This window comes from Labrus mixtus, chromosome 1 (genome assembly GCF_963584025.1).
Source record: "Labrus mixtus chromosome 1, fLabMix1.1, whole genome shotgun sequence".
NCBI lineage: Eukaryota > Metazoa > Chordata > Actinopteri > Labriformes > Labridae > Labrus > Labrus mixtus.
The window spans coordinates 4,357,154-4,376,506 of NC_083612.1; the positions used below are offsets into that span (position 1 = coordinate 4,357,154).

General features: G+C 42.4%; 1 protein-coding gene across 2 annotated transcripts in view; it reads right to left on the reverse strand.

Annotated features, from left to right (window-relative positions):
- znf536 (zinc finger protein 536) overlaps nucleotides 1-19,353 on the reverse strand; it is a 218,825-nt gene that overhangs the window by 159,732 nt on the left and 39,740 nt on the right. For both annotated transcript variants that reach the window (XM_061053165.1, XM_061053993.1), the window contains exon 3: nucleotides 10,013-10,122. The gene's annotated coding sequence lies outside the window, so the exon portion shown is untranslated. The remainder of the gene's footprint in view (nucleotides 1-10,012; nucleotides 10,123-19,353) is intronic.

A 19,353-nucleotide genomic window follows, 5' to 3' on the forward strand; every position in this document is an offset into this window, starting at 1 on the left:
TTTTTTTACGAGGGCACAAAAGCATCTGTCTCAGGGATGTAGCAGAGGGTGAAGCAGCCAAACCTCTGTTTTACAGAGAGAAGAAGGGTCTACTCTCTGTTTCATATAAATCACTTTTTAATTCTCATTATAAGGACTTTTAAGATGGTCGAAATTTATGGTTATGAGGGTAAATTACAAAAACAAACTGTCCCTTCTTTCTGACAACAAGGCATTTGTTTTTGACACATCTATCAATCTACCAACCATCAGGGTGCAGGGTTTTGTGTTTCTTGAGACGTGCTATGTGGCAGCTTGTTGCAGGGCGCAAGAAAAAGAAGGATGCATCATTTAAAGAAGAAATAGGCAGACTCACTCCAGAACAGTTTTCATAGGTTTTGGTCCCAGTCTAAAAAAAATGATGAATGAATAAATGCACGCTTGCAAACACACATGCACGCAAACAGGCGCATGCACGCACACTCACAAGCACACAGTCAATCTGCCTGGCCACATCAACAGAGCAGGTGTCCTTAGTAATGCACCATCGCGCTCTTGGATCTCTGCAGCTCAGAACAGAGGGAGATGAGGGAGGGAGGGAGAGGCAGAGACAGAAATAAAGGACAGTTAGAGGAAACAAGTGTCAGTGTTGGTGTGTATTTGTGTGTGGATGGCTGCGAGCTGCAGGAATCCAGGGCGTTGTGAGGATCAGACACCAAACTAGAGGTAACCCAAACTCTGTGTGATGTGGCGCTGCAGCGAAAAACTTGTTTGAATGCACCTCGTTTCTCCGCTGAAGAACACAGACTCCTACACTTGTTATTTTTGGGATGATCAAAAAACATCAAGATGATGTATTTTCGGCATCCATGTGAGAAAATATTTATCAGAAGATGAGCGGCGAGCCCGGCTGAGGAGAAACTAAGCAGAAAGACATGTACTTAGTAAAGACCATGCCTTTGCCCCCCCGCTGAGTCTCAGCTACATGCTACATAAATAACCATTATGAATCACGCTGTTTGGTCTCACCCTGCCGTTCCTCAAACAAGATCCAGTTTTCCATTTTGTCACAATGGTGATGAGCCATTTAAAAAAGCAATGAAATAACACTTTTTTTTATCGACAGTGCTTTAAATTTTTACACAAAGACTAACTTTGTACGGTTAGGAAAATCACATTTTCAGCTGTCTGTGTTTACATTTCTCCTCGTCTGCCTAATAGGCTCACATCCAGTCTGAATGTACCCGAGGCCACAAGGCAAACAACAACAAAACAGCCCGAGCGGCCCAGATGAAAAGACAAACTGCTGCTCGAGTAAGACCATTAGTTTCACAAAAGGAGAGAGTTTTCTCTATTATCAGAAAAGACTTGGACTCTAGAAATGACATGTCTTTTACAGTTGTTGCTTTTCACACAAAATTTAAAAAACTTCAATCTTTGGGTGGATGAGCTGAACATTTACACGTCGTCTTTACCTGGACTTTTTTTTCCTGCTGACCCTTTTGCACATTTCCTGCAGATCTCTGCATGAGCTGATGTGAGACACACAAAGTAATATTTTTTTTTTTAAATCCTCATGAGCTAGTAGGAGGAGTGGTGGCATAGACTGAAAGTGAGTTAATGACACAGCTTCCTCATGATGTCTGTCTACCAGTATGTTCTTCTCGAACTACACATAGCACTCATATACTTGGATATAAAGGCAAAAATTCTCTTCATGGTGCCAGACTCTGTTTTGTCGCACGCCTCTTCAGTGTTGTTCTTAGGTCATGTCCTGCCTCCTGACACCCTCCTCCCCTCCCGTATCGTGGGGTATAGCCTCCCGCTGTAGGGTGCACGTGTGAATAAGCAAGTCATGAAGATTTCAGGGGGCAGTCATCCTTAAAAATTTTCTCGACATTTTCAGGGGTGCATATTTGAAAAAAAGCTTGTGAAAGTTTGGGTCAAATGTGGTAAAAAAAAAAACAGGTTGAGAAAAAAAATGCAACACGCCTATTAGGAATGCTAAATCGTAGCATTAGCGGTGTCGCAGATGTGTGCTTGTGTGTGCAGAAGCTTGTTGCCTTTTACTCTTTTGGCATCGGTTCAGAGGCAAAGTCTTGGGTGGTTCACTGACATCAGCTTAGAGATTACCCTACACAAACTTTATCCCGTGGCAAATCTATCCTTAGACCGCGCATTTTCCAACCTTGTAGCAGAAATCAGGCCTCCATTCATTGAATCTCCTTTTGTAGAACTTAAATACATCCCAATGTGTCCATAAACAAAAGGCCTCAAGCCTTCCTCCTCGCTCCCTGTGACACTTTAAGTTTAGATTCTTCAACAGGCCTGTGGGTGGGTTTTTTCATTCTTCACCATTCTTCCTTTTATTTTGCTCCTTCTTTAGAGCATTAGGGCGACTAGCCATTGAACTACAACCGCTACTATAAAAATTCATCAGGATTAAAATGACCTCACACACAAAATTAAAGTTCCCCAATGTACACAATAAGGGCCTGTATCTTTTTTAAGACATGCTCAGCTTCCTTGGGAACAGGATTGTTTCTTGACAAAGTGGTCTCGGCTCAACAATGAGCACCTTTCAGACGCACACAGGGACTGCCTTTAGAGCCGCGAGGAGAGACGGATTTCACATATCAATCAAAAGAGGGAGGAGGGGGGAGAAAAAGGGCCCTCGTCTGGTGAGAGTGGTCCTTCAGGAGCCATGAACGGATCCGAATGGAGTATATGCTTTTCTCTCTTACCGCCACTATTCATAATAACAGAGGAGACAGGAGTAGTGGAGAGGGAGGGAGGTCCTCTTAACACCTTTTTTTTTCTTCCCTTACTTGTCTTTCCTTATATGGGGGCTGAAGCAGGAGTCCTCAGCATGGCCCTGAAATAATAAGACTGTAGTGGATGCCTAGATTGTACAACATTGAAAAAAAAGTTGCTTTGTGAAGAGGCCAAGAGGGCTTACTGCATTCAGTGTGTGTGCAAGCTTTCATGTTCTCCACTTTCTGCATGCTTGTATGTGTCTGTGTATAAATATGTGTGTGTGTGTGTGTGTGTGTGTGTGTGTGTGTGTGTGTGTGTGTAGGAGGGTGGTCATTCCATTACACCTGCACGATGGCATAATGAGCCCATGAGTGTGTGCACTGGGCCACAGCCACCCACTGCGTCAGCCATGCGCACCACTGTCGCTAATCGTGTTGAAAATGAATAAGGTGTCAGAGTGGGTAATTCACAGCTGTATTAAAGCAGCGCAGCCCAGATAGAAGCTACATAAAACAAACGATATCGTATGTAACATTTCTGACAGCTGTATTAACGGGCACACCTTAAAGGTCGTCTTATTAGGTCACTGGCTGCATGTTTCACCCTCTACACTTTTTGAGCCCGGGGTGTTCGGATCACCTCTGACGAATAGCTAAGAGGGATACAGAGAGTGGAGAGAGAGAGTAAGCAAAAATCTGTGGATAGGTTGTTCAAGACAAATTCATATTTATACCTTGAATGGCAAAGACAGTGTTTGCAAAAACCTAGATTTAGCTTTGACCTAGATTTTGTAGCAAATATTTATTTTTCTGTCATTTTTACTGAATGGTTATTTTATGGAGAATATATTTCATAAAAAAGGCATTAAGACTTTAACAATGCAGTAATATTATTGTAAAAATTGGTAACAATTTGGTTAAAAAAATAACTAAAGAATATCTGCATTTCTTCCTCTATGTTTGTCTGCTGTATGAGACACACTTTCAGTACCTACTCTTTTATCATAAAAAGTGGGCTGCGTCCTATATACATGCGACCAATACACTTCATATGTCGCTGAGATGTGTACCACTATGACCCACCTGTATCTGCAACCATCGCCCCCATTCGTTGTGTATTGCAGGCGGTTTCTTATCTGGACCAGGATGGAGGCGCCACTTTTTAAAATCTTTTCTCCCTCATTAGGTCATAAAGAGGCATTTAAAGAAAACAGTGGTATGCTGTTAAGTAAATAAACCTTGAGCAGTGCAGGTTGGATTGTAAAGATTCCTCAATTAAAGACAACAAGAGACCAGTGGAGGTGGGCAGCGTGACTCTATGCTAACTGCTCTATGGCCGCTGGTCCAAACTTCAAAACTAGTTAACTTTACCGTAGACTGAGGGCTCAGCTAATGTACTGGTAGCTGGCAGGATTTCAAAGTCCACATGATGATAAAAGATGGTACAAGAAAGAGCTGCTCAGAAACTGCATGTTGTGGACTTTGCTACATGTGATGGAAAGGAAGACGGTAAAACTTTTTTTTGTTCACCTGGCAGACGCCCTGAAACAAACTGCGTCTTTTATACCGGTTTGACTAGTCCCGTACTAGATTTTTTTTTCTCTGTATCCTCGAATCCAATAAAGCTCCGGAGTAGGTTTACATATTTATTTAAGGAATTATGAGACACAAAAGGAAACAGATATTCTTTGAAAAGTTCAACAACCAATGAAGCAATTTAATTCCTCACAAAAATACTTAAGAATCATTTTTTTTTAAACAATCGCTGCTGATTCAAACAATACACCTGTATGTCTCTTAAGCAAGCTCGCAACAGCTCCCAGAATAATGATATGCATGTATTTAAAATAAGGACTGTAAATACATAATCCTCCCAGAACAAGATTATCATTTCCCACAAACTATGCCAATGTGTCCTTGCATCGTCAGAGTAGCTACATGTATCTGCAGGAGGAGAGAAAACTCCTCACTTTAATGACATCATTTGTCCCCTGCTTAGACCTCAGACTTCAGTGTAAGTTTGTGTGTGTGGGTGTGAGTGTTGGGGGGGGGGGGGTGTATTGGTATTCACTGTATGCATGTGTGGCACACGTGTGCTATTTTTATATAGGGATGCTGAGAAAGTGCGGAATTGGGGACAAGGCAGCCTTGCACCGGGCCGTGACACAGACTTATGTTAAACCTAATTAGATCATGATAATAGCTTTAGGGCCCCAGTGATCAATGCTAGAGGTCTGTGGAGATGAACTTTCCTTAAGTTTCATGCTGCACGCTGGTTGTACTACATTTTATTAAAGACACACACACACTCACACACACACACACACACACACACACACACACACACACACACACACACACACCAGATTAGCTTGCAGACACTGTGTTCTTCTTGAATATGACTAGATATCCTCCGTCTGTTTCTTTTAAATGAGAATAATAAGGTAAGATCAATACTTATATATATATATATATATATATATATAAGTATTGAACTGACTCGGGCTACATCAGTTATAAATCCACCACAAATATGATGGACAAGATTTAAAACTCCTAAACGTTGAAACTTCAGGAAGTCGTCTCAAGCCTCTCCAAACGTGCCTCCACCTCACCGAAAGACAATTTGCTAAATGTTTGCTTCTTCTTCTACGTCAACAGCCTCTTGGTGGAGTCTCGTTTACAGCTTACAGACTCCTCAAATCACTCTCGCACGAGACGAGGAGGATTCCTTACGCTTCCATTACTCCCCTAATACGATTTGTGTAATGTAATATATTTGAACACGTCTGCGTCTGCTGACATGCTAGCCACACTAGCTAGCTTCTGATTAGTCTCGATGCCGGATTGGTTTGGGAATCCCTGCAGGTATCAGTTGTGGTTCTTTGAGTTGTTGACTCTCAAAGCCTTCCTCCAATTGTCTTCTACTCCCAACCTCAGGAAGAGGTGCAGAAAAGCACATTCATGAGAAAAAACTGGCTTACTAAGCACCAGTAGCTGACGTTTGCTTGTATTATGTTTGTGTCGTGCACACTGTAATTACCTTTGGACAAGCTCCGGTTTGGAACCAACATTCTTGGCTTCTCAAAAGCTCACCCACCCATTTAATTCCACCACTGTCAACTGCTCAGGCTGGTATGTACTCTGAAGCCGTGATTATTTGTTTCTGGTCAAGACACACTGTGTTTTATGTACTCAGTAGTACTTTACCCTAGGGTCAAGTCTAGGGTTTGTAGAGAAAATAGATTGCTACCGTGAAACCTCTGCCCCTGCTTTGAGAATGGCTGTATGGGCATTTTAACCTCCAGAAACGGCAAAAAATATTCAGCTAAACTCATCACCAGCGAGTGGGAATTTGAAGATGTTTATATCCAGTGACCAACATGCTACAGGTACGATCTCTGTGCATGCAACTAAACTGCTTGATTATTTTTTATGTTCACCAGTATGGTTTTTCATGCACGTTGCATTAAAATAGAGGGAAAAATTGTGATCAGAGCGGCAGACTCTACTGCTGTATCTGCCATTTTCAAGTTTTATGTCATGTCCTGCCTTCTGAGAGCCCGACCCATCCGACAGGGAGCGTCTCCGGCTGTTAGGCGCATGTTTGAACAAGGAGGATTTTTTTTGTCTGCCTGAGATTTTGTAGACATTTTCAGGTGTGCAACATGGGGAAAAGTGCATGTTCCCCAAAGCAGATCTGAATGATTTATATGAAGCCAAGGCTACTTTGCTTAGCCTGCTGCTTCATGCATCAAAAAGAATCCACACCGACCTTTACTTCATCTGAAACTGTGGACAAACACACCTTTCAGTACATCTCTGCTGTCCTTGTGTGCAGCAGAGAGCGTTTGGTTTTTTTAGTCACTGCTAAGCCCGTTTGCGGTCCACCACTCAGGGCTCATCTCCAGCACAACAAAGGATTCCATAAACACCACTATTTGCAAGAGGTCAACTTGATTCATAATCTATTAGTGCCGGGTCAGTTTGCCTTTTCAGCGTCAGTACCCGGCCCGTTCAAGTTTGACATGCTAGCCTGCCTTGCTGCCGAGCACTCGGATGACGAGCGGTATTCAGGGCTGTTCTGCAACTTTTGTTCAAATTGGATTGATAGCATGAGTCAAGGAGGAACTCGTCACATGAATAATCAACTCAGAGTGAGTTATTTACTGACCACACATTCTCAGCCACACATGTGTCAGCGTATATACAAAAACAAGCCGTCTACACAATGTTGTACTCGATGATTTAACGCCCTCCTCCCTGAAATCTCCTAATGTATAAAAGTTTAACATCATTTAAAAAGCAATCTGGTGGAAACAAGAAGGCAACCCTGTCTGCTTGCTTTTTGAATGGTGAGGTGTTAAGCTTTTCATGGCGACATCTATCTCTCGCCACCTTCAGGGCATCTTTTAAGCTGAGGAATTTAGCCATTATGTGGCATTAACCTCATTAGAAAACACTCTTTAGCTGCTCCAAGATAAAATTGATTTACAGCTGCCATTTCCACCACTGCTCTCGATCAATGGTTAAACTATCCCTATTATGGCCCCGTGCACACTCACTGCTCTTTTCTCCCGTTTTCTTTAACTGTTCTTTAATTTCATCCCCCTCTTCTCCACTCTTGTCCTCGTGCCAGGTATGTAGTCACAGGGTGGAAGAGGCTTTCTTTAAGACGCCGTATGGTCAAATACATTTCTTTTCTTATAGTGGATAAACACGATGGGATCACTTGAAGATTCCTTGAACTAATTAAGCGCGAAAGTTGCTATCTTTTCTAAATGTCAGTGTGTCACTGTGGCCGGCTAAATTTGTGTGGGTGGTCTTAATTTAGGTTACATCTCGCAAAATATGCAGGGATATAACCTCAACGTGTTTTTCTTTCCAATCTCACCAAGGTTGGTGTAGCAGCTATTCACAGTTAAAGGAATGCAATGGGGCCTAAGCAGCTGCAGATGCATGGCCGTGTTTGAAATCAAATAGCCCTTGGTTATTGTGGCCTTGATTTTAGAGTGTGGGGGTTGAATTGGTGTCAAGTTGTGACTGTCGTTATGAGAATGTAAGTCCCTAAAGGGGAGCTTAAAAATGGACTGAGATGATGTAGGAATGCAACATGAATCCATGTCGTTGGCCTTTTAGGGTGAACCTGTTGAACACAGACCCCGTGCCCCTCTTCACAAACATCATCAACACGCTCTCAGAGATCTCATAACTTAGCTTCAAATAGTCAAGCATGAGAAAAAATATTCTATCTTTGAGGTGTTGCCCTGTTGCCAGGTCATTTTGATTTTGAACATTTGATTGACAGATGCATTCAAATCAGGAAAGGCCAGTAAGTGGACTTAGACTTGTGATTCACAAAGCTGTAAGAACTTGAAAGGTACTAAACAATGTCATAAATTAGGTAAATATTGGGGACTTTAAACTAGTAAACTACAAAGTGCAGCTCTGTTCAAGCCACGGCCACAAGTTTGCCTGTTTCCACATGAAGTTGACGGGTAAGACTGTGCACAGCCAAGCCAAGCAGAAAATCCACAATCCATGTCTCTGTGGCCAAAATGTCAGTATACGCCCGCCCACCGCTTGACAGCTCAGGTTTTATGTGGACGCTTAAGCAAAACACGCAACGCTGTATTTCTTTTGACGAATCAATACGACCACCATTTCAGCTCTCCTTCCCCCCCCCCCCCCCCCCTCCTCCCTTCCTTCTCGTGCCCGCTCCTCTCTCATCTCCCCTCAGTCCGGGAGAATTGATCTGCATGGATGGAATGATATCAACCGGCAGATAGAGTGATACGCCCCACCCCACTCCCCCTCCCTTCCTTCCCCTCCTTTCACCGCACTTTTGACACATAAATAAAATATGTGGCCCTTTTTGTTTCGATTCGCCTCGGCGTTAGTTTTGAGAGGGGAGAATATGGCGCACGGGGATCACATGGAGCTGTTGGTAGACAAGAGGGAGCTGAGAGTCGGCTGGTTGCCATCACTCACTGTTCACAGGCGCCCTACAAAATCCCCTGAACTTTCCGACACGCACATTTATTAGAGTGACGCAAGTCGGATTCTAAAGAATGGCATTAGAAAAATAATGTGAGTGCTAAATTATTCAGGCATTTTTTGGTGCCACAACGCCTCACTTTACAACCACACACAGCTGCACACACACACTAACGCACGGAGACATATATAAATATCCTCCCACTTACATCTGATCCATTTAGTGTCAGAGTCCAAATTTGGCCGAGGAGGAAAAAAGATGAGGGAAGGTGCTGTGAGAGGAGAAGAGTTCACTAACTCTGTCATACTTCTACATTAAGATGTCAAATCGCCCGTCGCAGTCAATCCCCGCTTTTAATATCAGCTAAAACAAATCACTGCCATGGCTACATGTATTAACAGATGAATGCAACATGTTCATCCACACCTTGGCTAGATATTCCCTAATACGATGGCAAAGGCATTTCCACAGCTGGACAAGAAATAGCTGCTAGGTGAACTAACCTCGCGTCCTCGGAGCATGCCAGAGCGTCAGGCCCCCGGGGTCACACAGGCCGGCAGGGATTTTCCACGCTGTAGAAGCTTTTTTAGACTCTAACTCTTCCTCATGCTGGTCTCTGCTTTAGCCGTATTCTTTCCCTTCATCTGAAGCCCTCAAACATAGGTGAAGTCACACACATCCACAAAAAACGTAGGCGGCGGTGCTCAATATATACACAGCCTCTGGTCTGGACAAAAGAGATAAGAGGCAGCCAGCTAGGACTTAAAGATAGACAGGGTAAACGTACTACCATGGATAACTGATGGGATTAAATGGGAATTATCTGTTCATATGCCCATGCAGACTCTCTGTATGTCCACACACGGTCGGGCGGCCCAGCCAACTGCTTTGCATTGTGTGTGTGTTTGTCATTATCACAATCATCCTTATCGTCACAGTCATCGTCATCATCACCTCACAGATGGCATCGTAGTGTGGATTGCGCTATAGCCTGCTACACGGACCCATCACAAAGTTCTCCTCCTTTACTTATTTTGCTCTTATTTCCTTCCCTCCTCCCTACCTTGCTTTCCCTCCTTTCTCCTTTAATTAAGTTTTTACCAAACTTGAGCAAATAAAAACCTGAAAATCATTCCGCAGTTTGCCATTTATATCCCATTTCACACATGTGTCCTTTCCCTTCCCCCCCCCCACCAACCCTCTCATGTAATTTCCCCCCACTTGACCCCTTCCCTTTTCCCTCCCTCCCATACCTCCCTCCCTGAAAGCCCTGAGTCACCTCAGACGTCGGGTGGGGGGTGGTTTCTTCGACAGCGTGACAGTGTGCTTAGCCCCGTTAAGCCAGCCTCAGCTTCTGCTCAGCTTCTGGTCGGCACTGATCGGGGAGCCCTGGGAGAGAGAGAGAGAGAGAGAGAGAGAGAGAGAGAGAGACGATAAGGAAAATGCTGAGTTCACAGCCACCACTGCTCCTGTTCCCTCACTCCCTCCCCTCTCTCTCTGCTTCAAGCATCCCCTCCTCTTGTAGGGGTTTCCCCCCCCTGGAAAGAGGAGGGGAAGGTGAATCGACTGCTGCACTGACGACTGTATTGCGATAACCTCTGAACACCTCCAGCTCTCTGCTCATTGAACACTTTCTACAGATCGCCCACTAACTCTCCATCCTGCTGAATGAGTTTCACTTTGAAGTGTTTCTATTTCTCCACCATTTAAATGTCTGTCTGTTCAATTTCCTAGGCCTCTGAACGAAGTGAAATCATCATTTTGCTTTGTACAAAAAAAATATAACTCTGGTGATATTCCATATAACTTATTATCAACATATCCCTTGAGAAACAACAAAACTGCCAATTTGCTAATCCCTCTCTCAAATATTTCATTATCCCCACTGTTTAGCTCCAACTCAGGACACATCTCTTAAAAGGACAACCATTTATTAAAAAAAAAAAAAAAAAAAGACACAGCTTGGAACTGTGATAATTAAAAAAAAGTCTAACATAGGAGTAAAATTGTACATTTGTTATTTTTTCTCTAATAGATTAACTCGTTGGTTTTTTCTGGCAGCTTTTTGGTGAAGTGGGACATCCTAAAAAAAAAACTACAGAGCACATTATTCTATCAATAAATCAACAGGACTCAGAGCAACAGTTTTGCTTATTGATGTGGTTTTTTTTGGACAACAATGCAGTTAATGGATTACAGTCTCTGAATTCACTGTAATTCAGTCGCTTTTTGGTGTACTTAAAATCAGTCATTAAGAAGTATATTTTGAGGGACATAATGACCTTTGCTACATTTTAAAGGGATAGTGTTGGTATTTTTGATGTGGGGTTGTATGAGGTACTTGTCAATTGTACGTTTATGCATTAATATAAAAAATCACAATAGAACTGTCAGAAATATCCCAGATGAATTTATACACTTTAGACCCAAACAGCTGATCTGTGTGCTGCAGGCGGGAGAACATGTATAGGTTAGGGCTGGGTATTTCCCACAACCGCACGATACGATACGCATGTAGTAACATGTCAGTTACTCTTCAAATTCTCTTAAATCTGCAGAGATGTACCGATACACACTCCAGCTGGTTTGTCATTAAAGAGACTTACTAGCATCTATTGACAAGTACCTCATGGTTCGCACACACACACAAACACACACACACACACACACACACACACACACACACACACACAGGTAGGATGCACAACAGAAGCAATTAAAAAATGTCAAGTTGGGTCGTAGGAAACAGCGATGAGATATTTATTTCATATTTTCATCTTTAAATATTCAATGAATCGTAATCGTTAATTACCAGACAATAAAAAGAATCCGCTCTAATGTGAATTTCTTTAAAAAAGCATTACATCTCAATCAAGTATTAAAGGATCAAACCCCTCTTAATAAAGCCGTTATCAGGGAAACAAAAGCAGGGGAAGACAATGAGATGTAAGACGATTCATGTATGGAATAAAAAAAATAACTAAACCATCTAAACAATGAAGCTAGAGCCATATAAAGACAACAGAACCCTGCTCCCACACATTTAAAGAGTGTCCATGAATGATCTAATGTTAATAAATTAAGAACAAACATAACGTGTGTGATAATGCTATTACCTCCGACCATCTCTAATTCATTTTTTTTTTTATAAAAGGTAATCCTCTAAAGGCCACTTGTTTTCCCCTCGCAGTCTGAAAATTCTTCTCCTCTGCATATTAAGGTATAAAAGTGAAGAATAATCAGCTCCTGCTTGGATCTGCAGCTATGTATTTAATGCATTAGATATCCAGGTCATTAAACAACACTCTGACACCTCGGTTATTTACTACCCCGACCGTTTCCCACCTCGTTTAATCAGACTTTTTACTAAAACCCGCTGACTCAGAGAAACCTTTTTTTCCCCTCTCTGCTCTGTTTATGTTTATCTCCTCCGCTCGCTCCATTCTGCTCTCTGCTTTTCTCTCCTTTTCTTTTTTTTTTCTTTGCTTACTTACTCATATTTTCCAAAACGTCTTTTTCTCAAGTGTATGTGTGTGTGTCTGTGTGTGTACTTCGGAGCAATTCAGCCGCATAAAAATCACAAAAGAACAAATAAAGAGAGGTAGAGAAAAGGAGCGGAGTGTTTTTCCTCGCTCATGAAAGAGTACAGTTATCAAAGGCGGAGAAGGTCTGAGCTATGGTGTTTCAGCAGCAGGAGTGTAACTTAAATCAATGCAGCGGTCAGGTGATAAATGTGTCATTCTGTGATTTTCGACATGTTTCTAGCACCGGAGAAACTTTGCAAAATCCTGCGTCGCTCCATTGCGCGAGAGGATGATATTTAAAAAACAGCCGAAGTGAAGAGCAGCTTTTTTCGCCTTAGAAGCGGTTTACCTTCGATTTTCTCTGCTGGGAAAGGATCACTTGAGACAGGAGGGGGGGGGGGAGGTGGATTGAAGTGAATAAGATGTGGCTCAATACCAGTTATCTTTAATGGAGGGATCCTGGATGAAGGGATTCAGGAAAGGAGGGGAGGGGGGGAAGAGCAGGGAGGACCGAATGGGGGAAAAAACAGAGATGTAAGTGTTGACAGCTGTGTTTGGTGTGGTCAGCGTCCGAGGTCAGGTACCAACAAACACACACACACAAACAAATGTTCAAACGGAGCACATATATTATCTGTCCCCTCGCTAAATGGAAGCTGGATGTGTAATCGTTCCCGCCATCAGACATCTGATGTCAATTTCACACAGCGACGGGACCCTCTGCAAGCTGCTCCGCACACCAGCAGCACACGTAAAGACACACACGTACAAAAGGTGTACTGACTGCTCATGGGTCCCCCCCCCTCCTCTTCCCTTAATGTCTATGTCTACCCCTCCCTCTACACACACACACACACACACACACACACTCACTCACACTGGGATAAGTCATGAGGAAATGGATGCCCATGTTTTGTGGGACCACCTGTTCATCCTGGATACAAGTCTAAGAACCCAGTAAGGGTTAACCCTCTTTGTGGGAAGAAGCCAGGATACCGTGTGTGTGTGTGTGTGTGTGTGTGTGTGTGTGTGTGTGTGTACGACTATATACGTGTATGTGTGTGTGTTTGTGTGTCTGAGCATTGGCAACGCCCTGTCTGAAGCGTGCCCCATGATTGGCAGACTGGCTAAGGCTGTCCGGCTGGGAGGGAACAGAGCCCACTGCTGGACCACCTCCCCAGCAACACACACACACACACACACACACACACACACACACACACACACACCTAATCCTATGTACATTCCATGGGGAATGTCTATCCTCCCCATCATCAATCCTGAACTACCTGCTACGAAAAAGGAGGGATGGAAAGGAGAAAAAGAAACTAGGTGGAAAAATCTTCACATGTAAATAAAAATGAATTTAAAATCATTAACTGCAGATGTTTTTATTAAATGTATGTTGTAGTTTATTTTCGTCAGCCTTAAAAAGTAATTCTGAACCCCGAAAAAAAAAAAAAAAATAGAAATGAATATAAAAGTTTTAAATGAATACATGTTAGGATTAAACCGTCTGAAAAGATGTGGGCTGAATCTTCAGCTCAATATGTCCACTCTTTTTCAGATCACAAGTTCTGTTCAGAAACCTTCAACACACAACAAATCAAAACAATGTTTCAAACGGTTCGTACAAAACGAGAACGACAAACAAAAAACTGAAGTTCCAGCGTTTCAAACTCAACGAGAACCAGAACAAGACAGAAGTCCCAATCATTAAAAAAACCCACTGATCACCATGTAGAAGCTTTTAACAGATACACAGTTCTGCTCTCAATTTGTGCTGTATTCTTTGTTCTTGTTTTTTTAAAGACCTGTACCCAAAGTTCATACCGACTCTCTACAATGTCAAACAACCTCTGAAGACATTTTAGTAGCTACTTTTATCTGTCCTTTGTAAACGTTTTAAGAGTTCAACTAAATCTTAGCTTTAATATTGTGTACACAGTGAAGTCTTATGAGTTCTGATATCGGTAGTTTTCTATATTATGAAAATGTTTTTTTAACAAATCAGACTGTCTGCAACTATAAGCAATAAGGACGTTGCGATATTCATTCAGAAAATGTTTTTGAAGGTTTATTTTGGGGGCTTTTGTGTCTTTATTCAGAGACAGGACAGTGGATAGAGTCCCAAATCAGGGACAGAGAGAGTGGGGAGTGAACCCAGGGATGCTCACTTGGAGGATTACTGCCTCAAAAATGGTATTAATTAAAAGAATACCCAAAAACATGCACAACTTGTGAAAATCATATATATGTTAAATATGTGTGTGTGCAAACGTACTTGACAATAAACCTGATACTGGTTAACGCTACATATGTGATATTCCCTGTGGAATAAATCCATCTTCTGCTGACTAGAAAGCCTACCAAACCTCTTCCTAAAACACTCTTCTCAGTCTCAACCATGTGGCCAAACACACAACGTCCCCACTGCACTCAAATGCATCCCCACAAACCACCCTGCATCATGCCAACCCCTCCCCTCCTCACCCTCCTCACCCCCTCAAATAATCACCTTCTGGGAGGTGAAGCGATGGAGACGAAGGGGGAAAAAAAAAAAAAAAACAGCAATCTCGTCTTTCAAACGAAAAGGGGGAAAAATATTTTAAGGGGCAATGAATTTGGCGGAGCTGAATAGGATGTTGGTACATGTTTTACTAAAGGAAATATAATGGCAGACTATTATTAGATCACATTAATCACGAGTGTGCCAAAGGCAGTGACAGCCGCGCTGAAAAGGATTGAAAACGCTGGTAATGGATATAAATTACCCATTGTGTGATAAAAGGATTTTTTTCTTCACTAAGAAGGTAAAAAGGAATAAAAAACTGAGAGAGCCACTAAACGATGTGTGTACATATTTGCATGTGTATATGTGTATGCATGTGTCAGTGTCCTGCTGCCTGTGTGTGTGTGTGTGTAATAAGTAATAATACAGGGTTATCAGTGCAGGATTAAAATTTTAAGGGAATCAGATAGTGACAGTGAGGCCTCGCATTAAAGGCGCCGGCTACAGAAAAGAGGGAAGGATTAAAAACAGATTAAATTGGTTTGTAGTGACGGAGATGAAAGGAAGGAGGAAGAGAGGAGGGGGGGGAAGGAGAGTGTGTTTTGACAGAGGTCTGTCGGGCTTTTGGCACACTGATAATGAGTCACATCTCCCATGCACTGTTATTTATCGCCGACTTGGCTCACAAACAAAAGATCAATAATTTTGAGCAAATCTAATGTTGTCCTCGCCGCTAATGCGCTCGTCCATCACATCTGCCATCTCCGCCGAGGAGATGGACTGATTCCCTGTTTATTTGGAGATCAAATGCAATTATATCACATGGCTCTAATAACAGAGGAAACCCCCCACTCCCCCCCCCCCAACGTGAATATGTGTGGGGGGCCTTGGATCATGCCCATGCATATGTGTATACAGACATACAGACAAGGTGTCACGTATGTGTAAATGATAATATATGTGTGGAATGGGCGATGAGTTGCGGCTCCATTTTTCCACATCAATCTTCATTTCTTCCTCAGACCTTGCCTCTGAAATATGAAGTGTGTCAGCGGCCTGTCCCCCCGCAACAACAGGAGGCACACAAACATCCGTCACAGCAACACACCCGGTGTTCATCAGTTAGCCCGCAGCACCGACAGATGAGAAGACAGCAGATCCTTCACTGACAACTAGCCCTGGGTGAGACACTTTCCAGCCACCTGAACTCAATCAGGCCTCAGCGGAGGCAACATTTGAGGTATTTCATTTCATCTTCGTCCCACCCTCGTTCACCTGAGGTTGCGTTTTTGATTTATCTTGCACGCAGGAAAACTAAAATCTTATTTGGAATCTATATAACGTCGCTTTTCGTCGCGCTCATCTACATAGAAGCTGCTCGTTTCAGTTCTTTTCAACATGACGGGCGTTCAGAGACTCAAACCCGCAGTGAAGCGACTCTCTGAGAAGTCGAATATCTAACCAACTGTTGGCTAAGAGTACGACTCATCTGGGACCTTCTCTCCTCCGTCCTTGGCACACTACCATGAAGTGCGCCCCAGACAGTAAAGCCGGTGGCAGGTGTAGGGCACTAAGCTCCTTCCCCTTCTCCCTGGGTGAGGTGTGAGGAGCAAAACAATGACAGACAAAGGTCACCTGGCCCACAACGACCCACCCGCCGAGGTGTTGACCTGCCGAACGCACCCCTGAGGCATGAGGAAGAAAGAAGAAAGGGAGGAAGAAAAAAGAAAAAGAAAGAATCTCCAAGCAGGACTTGAAGAGAAACTAAAGAATCACCCAAGACAAAGCATCCAAAATATGCAGAACACTTGTCTGAGTTTAGAGTTGGGTAATCAGAAACTTAAAATATTAGGACGGTTGATTACCAACGTCACAAGGAAGTGCCAGAACTCATTGATAAATCTGTATGACATTCACTATATCTGATGTCATTGTTCAATCCATAAATTGTCATTTCTGTTTATTCATAATTGATCTCTTTTATTCATTTATCATGTTTTTAAATTTGTCTGATGCATTCAATCTCTTCAAATTGTCCCAGTATTTTTTTGAAATTTTGCTGAAATTATTTATATTCTTGCTCTGGATTTAAAATTCTTAGTTTTGTTGAAATAATACTCCCAACGATAATCAATTCAAAAACCAAAAGGATGAAAACTATAGAAGCAGTTGTGCAAAAAAAAACATCTACTTTCTGGAGAGCCAAAAAACTCAAATCTATTCAAGTGTATTTGTGTCATTTCTTGATCAATAAGTCTCATTACACTTGTTTTAAAAACCATTCACCTGAGAAGTCCAGATGATCAACCCATTTCAAGAAATAAAAAGCAAAAATCAACAATAAAAGTGTACTTGTTGAGGGTCTTGAAATTAGATGTCTCTATAAATTATTATATCTTCTTTCGAGATGCTCATTCTCTTTCTCCATTGTTGGATTTTTGTTTTTTCACTTTTGATATCTTCAAATAATAACTTGTCGGGTAAATGTGGTTTAAAATAAGAGCAATGAGATATTTCGACAAGAAATGAAACAACTCCACCTGCGTTAGATTTGAGTTTTTTGCAGTTGCAGAGGCAGATCCCCGAGCCTGTCAGGTCAGGACCTTGGCAGGGAGAAACGATAAAGCCTTGACATAAGGCAGAGAGCAGGGAGGCACACCACGACCCGATGCAACCCAAGGCACCTCCTAACTGCACCTAATTCTCTCTCTCACTGTGTCTCTCTCTCCCACTGTTAACATAGCCAGACACCTACGACCATGGCAGACTTCCTACATGTTCAGAGCGGATCAGGGCACAGCTAAAGGTCAACATTCCTGGAAGCCCTGCGACAATGTGCTGCTATAAAACCTGCACAACGTTTTTAAATGTAATTAATAGAGAAAGGGAGAAAATGAACGGGTAAGGTGGAGGAGTTTTGTTTTCTGATGCAGAAATCAGCGAGGGGCTATTATTAATATCCCACAAATTCATGCAGGAATCAACACTCAAACTGTTTTCTCCTTCCTCTGTTTAATTGACATCCGTATATCGAGGGTAAAAAATGCAAATATACAGACACAAACATGGTGTTAATGACAAAGCTGCACACACTCATCAGTTCTCTCTGGAAAAAACAAGTGACACGGGTCTGCACAAACACACATAACACCAGGTCAACGTCTCTGATTCAGCCAAAGAGTCGCAGACACACACATATCACACACGCCTTGTTTGATCTGCCTGTAGAAAGACATTCACACCCGCCGATGGAGGCGTGTCGGAGCGGCTCACGTTATAGGTGTATCTTAGCTGAATGTGTTATAATTCAGCAGCGAGGAATGATTCCATGTATCAACGTAATGACAACCTTCTGTATTGTCGTAATCGTCATTGCCACTGACAGCATCACTATCATCATCATCAACACCGTCATCTGTAATCATCACGCCCATCACCAGCCGTGTGACATGGGCAGGCAGTGGATGGTGATGAAGCGGTGTTAGGATGCGTTCACACCGAGGCTCTCATCTGCAGCAGTGTTGGTGGCTGAAGAGGTTGCGAGATCTTCATTTCATCGCTTTTGGCTCAAGTGGGGAATTCAGCAATCTCTTAACGACAGAACAACTTTTTTGTATCACTAATACTCTGATCTTTAGTTATAGATGTAAAGAAAACAAAGTGTAATGTTCGTTATCTATCACTTTAGTATGTGTCGGTTTTAGTTTGTTCAGCAATGTTTTAAGTATCCAAAACTTTTCTTCTAAACTTGAAAATGTACACGATGACGTATTTGATTTGAAGCTACACTGCTGCATGGGAGGAAGCCGTTTCTTGCTGGGCTGCTATTGGACTAGCTTTAGGTTTTTTAAAAGGTTAAATCTTCGGGGCACTGGCAGATCTAGAAGTTTATTCTTCCTCCTCGAGTTTTCAACTCTATCCACTAGTGTTGTAGTACTCGAAAACCGGTCTTGAATTTTTTTTAAGGTTTGTTCTCGTCTTGGAATCTAAAGCATCTTTACTCGGTCCTGTCTCGATCTCAGTCTGGGCGGACTCCGGATTTTAAATCAAGACCGGTCGAGACCACCACCGATGTCATTACTGTGATTAAAAGGAAAACAACTTTCTAAAAAAAACATATAACTTCAATTTATTCATAATAAGACTTTTATCCCTTGGTGTTACAGTCTAAGTGAGTGACAGACGATGAGGATTGTTCATTGATATTTATTGTCTCGGTCTAGCCCTGCCTTGGTCTTGGTCTTGGTCTTGGTCTTGGTCTTGATCTTGTCTCAGTCTCGATCCCTAAACATCTTGGTCTTGTCTTGTCTCTGCTCTCAGGTTTGTCTTGGTATTGTTTAGTGTGGTCTTGACTAAAACACTACTATCCACTGTCCCATATGAATTAAGACATAAAAGCCTTAGATGGCAACCAAGTGACATCACTCATGTATTTCTGAAAAGAGGTTTAGAAGCCCAACAATGGCGACCTCCATATATGTTATCTCAAACTCACTTCAGATTGAACTAGAAAACGGGCAAAGAGGTGGAGCTGAGATGGTCATTAAGCCTCTTGACAAACAGCTTAAGTGCATCAACCTGCCT